We start from the raw sequence: 11,079 nt of genomic DNA, 5'->3' as shown, positions 1-11,079 counted from the left end.
GAGTGGGAGGATTTCACTCCACTCAGTAGGATTTTTAAATACTTAGGCGAGTACTGGACTGCAGCTAAGCCCCCGAGTGGAAGGATTGCTCTCCACTCGGTAGGATTTTTAAATACTTAGGCAAGTACTGGACTGCAGCTAAGCCCCCGAGTGGGAGGATTCCTCTCCACTCGGTAGGATTTTGAAATACTTAGGCGAGTACTGGACTGCAGCTAAGCCCCTGAGTGGGAGGATTGCTCTCCACTCGGTATGATTTTTAAATACTTAGGCGAGTACTGGACTGCAGCTAACCCCTGAGTGGGAGGCTGGCTCACCAGTCGGTAGGATTTTCAAGTACTTAGGCGAAACGAATTCGCAGCTAAGCCCCCGAGTGGGAGGCTGGCTCACCACTCGGTAGGGATTTTTTTACAAACTTAGGCGAAACGGATTCGCAGCTAAGCCACCCACTGGGGGATTTCTCACGTAAACAAAAAGTAACAACAATCACTGGGAAAATTATAACATTCTTGTCTTTGATAAACAAACTACAGAGGTACTTTTATTACATCTCATCCGAGTGAGTACTTAAGTATAAAAGGGGCGGAGCAGCTCCGTGTTCCAAGCTCGTGGCTCGTCAATCTGGCGATCGACATTGTAAAGACGGTATGCTCCATTGTGGAGAACTTTGGTGACGATGAAGGGACCTTCCCAAGTAGGAGCAAGCTTGTGTGGCTTCTGCTGATCCACTCGGAGGACCAAATCTCCTTCTTGGAAGGCTCGACTCTTCACGTTTCTGGCATGGAATCGACGCAAGTCCTGCTGATAGATAGTCGATCGGATCATGGCCATCTCTCTTTCTTCTTCAAGAAGGTCGACTGCGTCCTGTCGGGCTTGTTCTGCTTCATCTTCAGTGTAGAGCTCGACTCGGGGTGCATTGTGAAGCAGGTCACTCAGCAGAACTGCTTCAGCTCCATAAACTAGAAAGAATGGAGTCCGTCCAGTCGACCTATTGGGGGTGGTCCTTAATCCCCAAAGAACTGATGGAAGTTTGTCGACCCATGCGCCTGCCGCGTGCTTGAGGTCATGCATCAACCGGGGTTTCAGTCCTTTGAGAATTAGACCATTTGCTCTTTCTGATTGTCCATTCGACTGGGGGTGAGTGACAGAAGCGTAGTCGACTCGCGTGCCTTGAGAAGCCCAGAAAGCTCTGAATTCGTCGGAATCGAAGTTTGACCCATTATCGGTGATGATGTTGTGCGGAACTCCATATCTGAATATCAACTCTCTGATGAAGCTGATAGCAGTGTCGGCATCAAGATTCTTGATAGGCTTAGCTTCAATCCACTTAGTGAACTTGTCGACTGCCACCAGTACATGGGTGAAGCCGCTCCTGCCAGTTCTCAGTGGTCCAACCATATCCAATCCCCAAATAGCAAAGGGCCAGACGAATGGTCTTCAAGGCTGAGGCGGGTTTGTGTGACATATTGGAATAGAACTGACATCCTTCACACTTGTGGACTATTTCCTTCGCCGTTTCATTTGCCCTTGGACAGTAAAACCCTGCTCGGTATGCTTTAGCCAGAATGGTCTGAGAAGACGCATGATGACCACAGGTCCCAGAGTGGATATCGTCAAGAATTATCTGACCTTCTTCTGGTGTTATACATTTCTGACTGACTCCAGTCACGCTTTCTTTGTTCACAACTTTTCCTTTATCACAGTAAAGGCCTTGGATCAATGGACGATCTGTCAAGCCTCTTCCTCGTTCTCTGGGAGCTCTTTCCTTAGGATATACGCGATGTACGGCACTGTCCAGTCGGGATTGATGACCAAAACTTCCATGATCAGGTCGACCACAGCTGGGACCTCAACTTCAGTCGGATCCGTGACACTCTTTGGCTGCGGGGCTTCTTCAGTGAAAGGATCCTCTTGAACTGATGGTGTGTGGATATGCTCCAAAAACACATTACTGGGAATGGCTTCTCTCTTGGAACCTATTTTTGCCAAATCATCAGCCGCTTGGTTTTTTAGTCGGGGTATATGATGGAGCTCTAACCCCTCGAATTTCTTCTCTAGCTTTCTCACTGCATTACAGTAACCAGTCATGGCTGGACTTCTGACGTCCCACTCCTTCATCACCTGATTAATCACCAAATCTGAGTCGCCATAAACCATGAGGCGACAGACGCCGAGTGAAATGGCCATACGCAACCCATACAAAAGTGCTTCATATTCTGCTTCGTTATTGGAGGAATCAAAGTGAATCTGGAGCACATATCTGAGCTTATCTCCTCGGGGGGAACCAACACTACACCAACACCGAAACCATTCAACATCTTAGAGCCATCAAAGAACATGGTCTAGTGCTCCGAGTGAACTTGAGTCGGCAGTTGCTGTTCCATCCACTCGGCGATGAAATCTGCTATTGCTTGGGACTTGATGGCTTTCTTTGCCTCAAACTTGATATCCAAGGGAAGGAGTTCAATCGCCCATTTTGCCACTCGACCGGTTGCATCTCTGTTGTGTAGAATCTCTGACAATGGAGCATCGCTGACGACTGTAATGGAATGGTCAGAGAAGTAATGAGCAACCTTTTTCGTGGTCATATAAATCCCATATACAAGCTTCTGATAATGAGGATATCTTTGCTTTGATGGGGCCAAAACTTCAGAAAGATAATATACTGGGCGCTGAAATTTAAAGGCTTTTCCTTCTTCTTCCCACTCGACCGTAAGTATTATACTGACGACTTGTCCTGAGGCTGCAATGTAAAGCAGCAAAGGCTCTTTGCTGATTGGGGCAGCAAGCACCGGCTGGGTGGAGAGCAGGGCTTTTAGCTCTGCAAACGCTGCATCAGCTTCGGGAGTCCACTCGAACTTGTCTGACTTCTTCATCAGTCGGTAAAGAGGCAATGCCTTTTCACCGAGGCGAGAGATGAATCGACTTAAAGCGGCTAAGCATCCAGTAAGCTTCTGGACATCGTGCACATGCACAGGGCATTTCATTCGGAGTATAGTACCAACTTTTTCTGGGTTGGTGTCGATTCCTCGTTCGGAAACGAGAAAACCGAGTAACTTTCCGCCAGGAACTCCGAATGTGCACTTTGATGGATTAAGCTTGATATCATACCTCCTAAGGTTGGCAAATGTTTCAGCAAGGTCAGTCAGCAGGTCGGAACCCTTCCGTGATTTGACCACAATATCATCCATGTATGCTTCCACATTCCGACTGATTTGAGTGAGAAAACACTTCTGAATCATCCTCATGAACGTGGCTCCGACATTCTTGAGGCCGAATGGCATGGTGACATAGCAGAAGCACCCGAATGGAATGATGAAAGCTGTTTTGATCTCGTCGGGTCCATACAGATGGATCTGATGGTAACCGGAATAGGCATCTAAAAAAGACAGGCGCTCACATCCCGCAGCCGAGTCGACTATTTGGTCGATGCAGGGGAGAGGAAAATGATCTTTTGGGCAGGCCCGATTGATATGTTTGAAGTCAATGCACATGCGAAGTGACTTGTCCTTCTTGGGGACCATGACAACATTGGAGAGCCACTCTGAGTGGTAAATCTCTCGGATAAACTCTGCTGCTAAGTGCCGAGCCACCTCCTCACCAATGGCCTTTCTCTTCTGGACGGCGGACCATCGAAGATGTTCCTTGACAGGTTTCACTTTTGAGTCGACTCGTAGACGGTGCTCAACCAGCCCCCTGGGAACTCCCGGCATGTCAGAAGGCTTCCATGCGAAGATGTCCCAGTTCTCACAGAGGAACTGGACGAGTGCTTGTTCCTATTTGGAGTCGAGTGTTGTTGAGATATGAGTCGGTGCAGCACTGGGGTCGGTCGGGTGAATGTGAATCGGCTTTGTCTCACCAGACAACTGAAATGCTGATTTCATAGCAGGCTTCTTGGCTCATAACAAATCACTCGGATCTGCAGTTTTCTGGTATTCCTGCTTCTCTACCACTGCCATCTGAGCATCGGCGATCTTTGAGCCTTTCTGAAAGCACTCTTCTGCCTTCTTCCGATTGCTAGTAATAGTGATCACACCTTTGGGACCAGGCATCTTCAATTTGAGGCATACATAACATGGTCGAGCCATGAAACGTGCATAAGCTGGCCTGCCCAAAATAGCATGATAAGCACTCTGGAAATCTACAACTTCAAACGTCAACTTTTCTTTGCGATAATTCTTGGAATCACCAAAAACCACATCAAGAGCAATTTGGCCGAGTGACTCAGCCTTCTTTCAGGAATGACTCCATGGAAACTCATGTTGCTGGTACTGAGTCTGGACATCGGAATGCCCATCCCTTTCAACGTCTCTACATACAATATATTCAGGCCACTGCCACCATCCATCAAGACTTTAGTCAGTCGAGTGCCTTCGACGACTGGGTCGACCACCAAAGCTTGCCTCTCAGGGGTGGCTATGTGTGTCGGATGGTCGGACTGGTCGAATGTGATGGTAGTCTGAGACCATTTCAGATAACTGGGCATCGCCGGAGCAACCTTATTCACCTCTCGGTTGATAACTTTCAATCGACTTTTGCTTTCTACATCAGCAAAAATCATCAGGGTGGAATTGACCTCGGGATATCCATCATCACTATCTTCTTTGTCTTCAACTTTGTCTGACTCCTTTTCCTTATCTTTGGGCTGTTTCCCTTGGAATTGCTGGATAAAGAGCCGACATTGTCGAGTGGTATGTTTCGGGTAAATGAATTTACCCTCTTCATCTTTCTTCGTGTGAATGTGACACGGCAAATCCATCACGTCATTCCCTTCCTTGTCCTTCACCTTCTTAGGGTTCCAAGATCCTTTGGGCTTCCCTTTAAACTTTCCTTGAGTCACGGCCAAGGCTTCTCCAGGAGCAGCTGGCTCGGCTTTCCACTTTTGCTTCCGACTGGAGTTCCCTCCTCCGGTTTCATGGGCGACCGATTTGTGCTTGCCACTCTGGAGCTGATCCTCTTCTTCACCATTGGCATACTTGGTGGCAATCTCCATCATTCTACTCAGAGACATGTCTCCGGTTCAACCGAATTTTAGTTTTACCTCTCTATACTTAACGCCTTCCTTGAAGGCACAGACTGCCTGGTGATCAGATACATTCTCTACCGTGTGATGCAACATGATCCATCTCTGGATGTAATCCCTCAGAGTTTCATTCGACTTCTGCACACAAGATTGCAGCTCTGTCAACCCTGCCGGTCGCTTGCAAGTTCCTTCAAATGTTCTGACAAACACTCGGGCAAGATCTTCCCAAGTGTAAATGTTGCTGGGTGCTAACTGATTCAACCATGCTCTGGCCAAACCCTCCAATATAAGAGGCAGGTGTTTCATGGCCACCTCATCGTTGCCGCCACCAATCTGAACAGCCACTCGGTAGTCTTCAAGCCAAGTATCAGGCTTGGACTCACCGGTGAACTTACTGACTCTAGTCGCCAACCTGAAGTTGGGAGGAATCACCGCGGCCCTGATGGCTCTGCTGAAGCATTCTGGCCCTGAAACGTGTACTCTGCTGCTGGTAGGCACATCTCTGTCATGACCTTCTCGGTGAGCTCTATTCCTATCGACCAAACCTTGAACGATAATGGATCTCGCATCAAAGCCTGGTTCCCTGGGGTCGACTAGAATCCTTCGCCCAACACTGTGTTGACGTCTGTCATCCTGCTGTCGAGGCGCGTACGATCCACCCCTTTGGGGAGGGGTGGGCACTTGACGTCGATCATTGATACTGCTCACGGTTCTTGTACTGATCATGCTGGTCTCCACATTCCTCACGCCTCGGGGGCGATCTTGGGCTATGGGTCGACTGGACTGTATTCGCAGCGACGGATCTGCTGTGAATCCTATTTCATGACTATGAGACAGCTGAATTCTGATCTCCTGCTGCCTGGAGTAATGCTCTGATCTGCAACAAATCTCTGCCAGCCTCTGACTGGGAAGGCTGAATTGACTCTGCTATGCGGGCTGCAGCTGCTAGATTCTGAATCGGAGTTCGATATACCTGAGTCGGTGGTGGAAAGAGTTGACGTCGACTGGAGTCTGGAATCTGTTGCCACGCACGCTCATCGAGTGCTCGCTGGAGGTTCTCCAGTCGAGTGCGCTCAGCCAAGTTGGCCAAGCGTGCATCCTCCAAGGCACGAGCCTCGGGGGTTTCTCCGACAATAGGAGTGTGTAGCGCATCCATGTTTCGGCGGCGAAGTTCTTCCCTCTGCAGCGAAGTGAGGGGCTCGGGTTGATACTCTTCATGGACCCGCACCGGATCGCCTCCGTCGGCACCGGGAAAGCCGGGAGGACTGCATGGTCCATTGACCATCAGAACCTCTGCCGCTGGATCACTGCTGTCGCACTCGGATGCAGTCTCTGCAGAGCGAGTCGACAGGTCGAACAGGCCGTAGAGAGATTCGTCGGGCTCGATCGCCGCGACTTGGGGGGTGGCCGACTAGCAAGCCACCGCATGCCTCACCCACCGTTGAAGCCTCGACTGACCGGAGCGCTTGCGCCGGCGGGAGACTGGGAGGGAGGATGACACAGGAGCCAACCGATACTGGATCGACGGTTGCCGCAGGAGGACGCCGCGGACGCACGCACGAAAGTGCGTCGCCCCGCGGAAGGGGAGCGTGTCGATGTCGAGCTGAGCCTCCTGAAGCCAAGCGGAGTCGTCGGCGATGAACGTGAGCGCGTCGAGATGGATCTCGCGGGCCCTCGACCAAAACTCCACCTAAAACCATGATGAAGGAGATCGGAAAAATCACAACTTCTCCAATAAGTCACTAAGACACCTGCCCCATGGTGGGCGCCAACTGTCGTGGTTCTAAGTCTGACAGTAGAATAGGAGGGTAGGAATGGAGAGGCAAGATCCTAGCTATGGAGTAGTTGTATACGCAAGATGTTTACGAGTTCAGGCCCTTCTCGCAGGAAGTAACAGCCCTACGTCTCGGAGCCCAAAGGCGGTCGACTGGATTATATGAGTATGAGTTACAGGGGTGCGAACCCTTTTCACTGAGGAGGGGGGTGGCTTATATAGAGTTCGCCAGACCCCTCCGGCCCTCAGTTATGATGGGTTTAAGGTACATTAAGGTAGGGCGTTACTGGTAATGCCACAAATAAAGTGCTATGATGACCATAAAGGCTACTTAATGACCGACCGTTTGCGTGCAGAGTGACTTTAGATCTCCTGGCGGTCGAGTGATTGGCTTCATGGTCGAGTGTCTTCGAGTCCGTCGAGTGGAACATAACATGGTCGATTGGAAGGTGGTTTCTTCTAGAGATGTCCTTGGGGAGGGTATCTTGGACAGGTCCATGACCCTACCCTAGGTACATAGCTTCATCAGGACCTTCCGTCCCCGCCATCTCCGGCGACTTCGCCGTCGTCGCCGGCCGCCGCCACTGAGCCGGATCCAGCGGCCTGGACCAGATCCACCAAGCCGCCAATCCAAATGCCCCACCGGTCCCGAATCCCTCCGTCCCGGGTCCGCCCGATCCCGTTTTCGCGCTGGTATATTTTTGTCTAAGTGCCCAGTTTATTGCATTCTGATGCCATGTTCATCATGCCATAACTTTATGTGTGCTTCTCCGTTTTGTGCGTGTAATATATCAAAATGTTCATTGGGAGATTCTCTTAATTTCATTCCATTGTGACATGCTTGTTTGAGTCCATCTTTATGCCCAAATCATCGTTGCAAGAGTGCTATATGATGTTAACTAATGTCTGTTAAAAGCACTTGTTGTTTTGTCTTTTTCATTGCATTTTGGGCGTGCGTCCTATGAGATTGATATCTACATGAGTTTTGAGCTACATCATGCCATATTTACAGTGCTGGAATCCGTGTATTTTTGTGAGTCTTGTAGTGAGTGCATCGAGCTCGTGAAGTAGGGTACTTGCTGTTGCTGTTTTGCTGGGCTTAATCTGCTATATCATGATGCTATGTAAACATGCTGCTACAAGTCATTCTGTGCATAATCTGGAGATGTTCACTAAGGATGTTTTGTCACACATGTCACGCTCTATCATACATGTCCTTTTTTGCATTTATAGCCTGCTCTAACTTGTTGTTAACTTGCTCCAAACTTGCTAAATAATGTTGATGTCAGCCTGTTAACATTAAGTTCAATGTTGCCATGATTGTTGTTACTGATCCAAGCATGCTATGAACTTGCTCATGCCATGTTTGGCTGCATAAATATGCCATCTTACTTTTGGTCACCTTGTCATGCCACGAAATGCTCTGTAGTGAGTGGTACAAGCTCACCAACATGCCTACTTATTGTTGTTCCTGCCATGTCTGAATCTGTCATATCATTTGCCATGTTTGCATGGATCCTACCATCTTTTCTGTTGATCTTTGGAATTAGTTCAGTAAGGGAGTTCTGTTCTTTGCCTTTAGTATTAGCATACCATGCCTTTGGTTGCCATGATAAGTTCCTGTAGCATGTTGTTTGATAGCTCTAAACATTGCAACCTGATGTTATTTCTGCTAAGCCTGAAACTGTTATTATTTGCAATCTTGTCATGACCTTTTGATCATGTTCTAGTTGTTTCTGGAGATAGCTCGGTGTTCATGTTTTGTCATGCTTTACCTGTACTTCATGCCCATGCCTTTTGTTTTCACGTTGAGATGCTGCAGCATATTGTTTTGATGCTTGCAAGATGCCTAGTTGCTATTTTGGACAGTTTGTCCTTTAAACTTGTATAGTGTATGTGTTGAACCGTTGCTCCGTTTTGAGTGTGCTCTATATGAATCTTGCTTGATTTTACATGAAGTTTCATATTATCATGTTGGATACTTGTTTTGGGTATGTTTGCTTGATGTTTGAATGCATTTTGCACCAATGCCATGCTTAACTTGTTTTGCTCATATCTTCTAGGCCGTAGCTCTGAACTAAATGAACTTTATATGTAACTTGACTAGAATTTCATGTAGATCCTCTTGGTGCTCTTTAACTTGCTGTTTAACAACTCAACTTAAGGTTTATTCAGTTCTGGACCAATTTCTAAATTTGCGTATGAGGACTTACCGGAATTGTTATATGTTGTTTCCGGCCTCATTTAACCTTGCTTTGATGTGTTGCTCTTGTTCGCATCATCTTTTGCCATGAGTAGCCTCATGTAGCTTTGTCATGCATCATGCTTGGTTGTGCATCATGTCATGTATATGTGTGGTGTGTTTATCATGTTGTGTGCTTCTCTTCGATAGTTCCCGTTTCGTTGCGATCGTGAGGATCCGTTCGTCTATGCTTGGTTCGTCTTTGTGGCTTCATCTTCTTCATGGACTCATTCTTCTTCCTTGCGGGATTTCAGGCAAGATGACCGTCACCTTGGATCTCACTACTATCATTGCTATGCTAGTTGCTTCGTTCAATCGCTTTGCGGCCGCCACGGAGCTCTCCGCCGCCATCCCAGCCTTCCTGTTGCGCGCCGCCCGCGCCTCCCCGGCCCCGCGCTGCCAGAGCCCACGCCGGTGCCCGCGGGTGCCGCCTCCTCCGGTGACCGCCGACCCCGCCGACGTCGGATCCGGCCTCCCCGGCCCCGTCCCCGACTTCTCTAGCCGCCGGCGCCTCAGATCAGGTGAGATCCGCCGCCGCATCGATTTCCGTGCAACCCGAGGTTGACTTCGAAAAACTGCGAAGTCCCTGAAATTTGACATATTGTGTGCATGTTAGTGATGTCGTAACTTTCTGCTTGTCGCTCCATTTTGCATGTATGATATATAAAAATGTTCATCATGAGGTGCTCTTCATTTTGTTCCATTATGCCCTGCTTGTTAGAGTTCATCTTGATGCCCTTATCATCGTTGCAAGAGTGCTATATGATGTTAACTGCTGTCTGTTAACAGAACTTGTTGTTTTGTCTTTCTCATTGCATTTTGTGTGTGCATCTTATGAGCTTGATGTCTACATGAGTTTTGAGCTACATCACGCCATGTTTACTATGGTGCTATCAATGTATTTTTGTGAATCTTGTAGTGAGTGCATCGAGCTCGTGAAGTAGGGTACTTGTTGTTACTGTTTTGCTAGGCTGAATCTGCTACATCATGATGCTATGTTAACCTGCTGCTACAAGTCATTCTATGCATAATCTGGAGATGTTCACTAAGGATGTTTTGTTATACATGTCATGCTCTATCCATCCATGCCCCTGGTTGCATTTATATCCTGCCATAGCTTGCTGTAATCATGCCCAAAAATTGCTAAATAATGTTGCTGTCAGCCTGTTAACATTAAGTTCAGTTTTGCCATGAGCTTTGCTAGTGATCTATGCACCCTATGAACTTTCTCTTGCCATTTTTCCCTTCATAAATATGTCATCTTATTTTTGGTCACCTTTTCATGTCATGTATTGCTCTGTGATGAGTTGTACAAGCTCATCAACATGCCTACTTATTGTTGTTCCTGCCATGTCTGAATCTGTCATATCATTTGCCATGTTTGCATGGATCCTACTATATTTTCTGTTTATCTTTGGAATTAGTTCCGTAAGGGAGTTTTGTTCTTTGTCTTTATTATTAGCATGCCATGCCTTTGTTTTCCATGTTAAGGTCTTGTAGCATGCTGTTTGTTAGCTCTAAACATTGCAACCTGATGTTATTTCTGTTGAGTGAAACTGTTATTATTTGCAATCTTGCCATGACCTTTTGAGCATGTTCTATTGATTTCTGGAGATAGCTCAGTGTTCCTGTTTTGTCATGCTTTACTTGTACTTCATGCCCATGTCTTTTGTTATTGTGTTGAGGTGCTGTAGAATATTGTTTTGATGCTTGCTAAATGCCTAGTTGCTATTTTGGACAGATTGTTGCTATATCTTGTTTCATGTGTATGTGTTGAACCGTTGCTCCGTTTTGAGTGTGCTCTATATGAAACTTGCTTAGAATTGCATGTAGTTTCATATTATCATGTTGCATCCTTGTTTTGAGAGTGTTTTCTTGAGGTTTGAGTGCATTTTGCATCAATGCCATGTTTAACTTGTTTTGCTCATATCTTCTAGGCCGTAGCTCCGAACCAAATGAACTTTATATGCAACTTGACTAAAATTTCGTGTAGATCATCTTGATGCATCTTAACTTGATGTTTAAAAACTTGAACATAAGGTT

This window comes from Triticum dicoccoides, chromosome 6B (assembly GCF_002162155.2).
Source record: "Triticum dicoccoides isolate Atlit2015 ecotype Zavitan chromosome 6B, WEW_v2.0, whole genome shotgun sequence".
Lineage (NCBI taxonomy): Eukaryota > Viridiplantae > Streptophyta > Magnoliopsida > Poales > Poaceae > Triticum > Triticum dicoccoides.
This window is presented reverse-complemented; position numbering follows the sequence as displayed.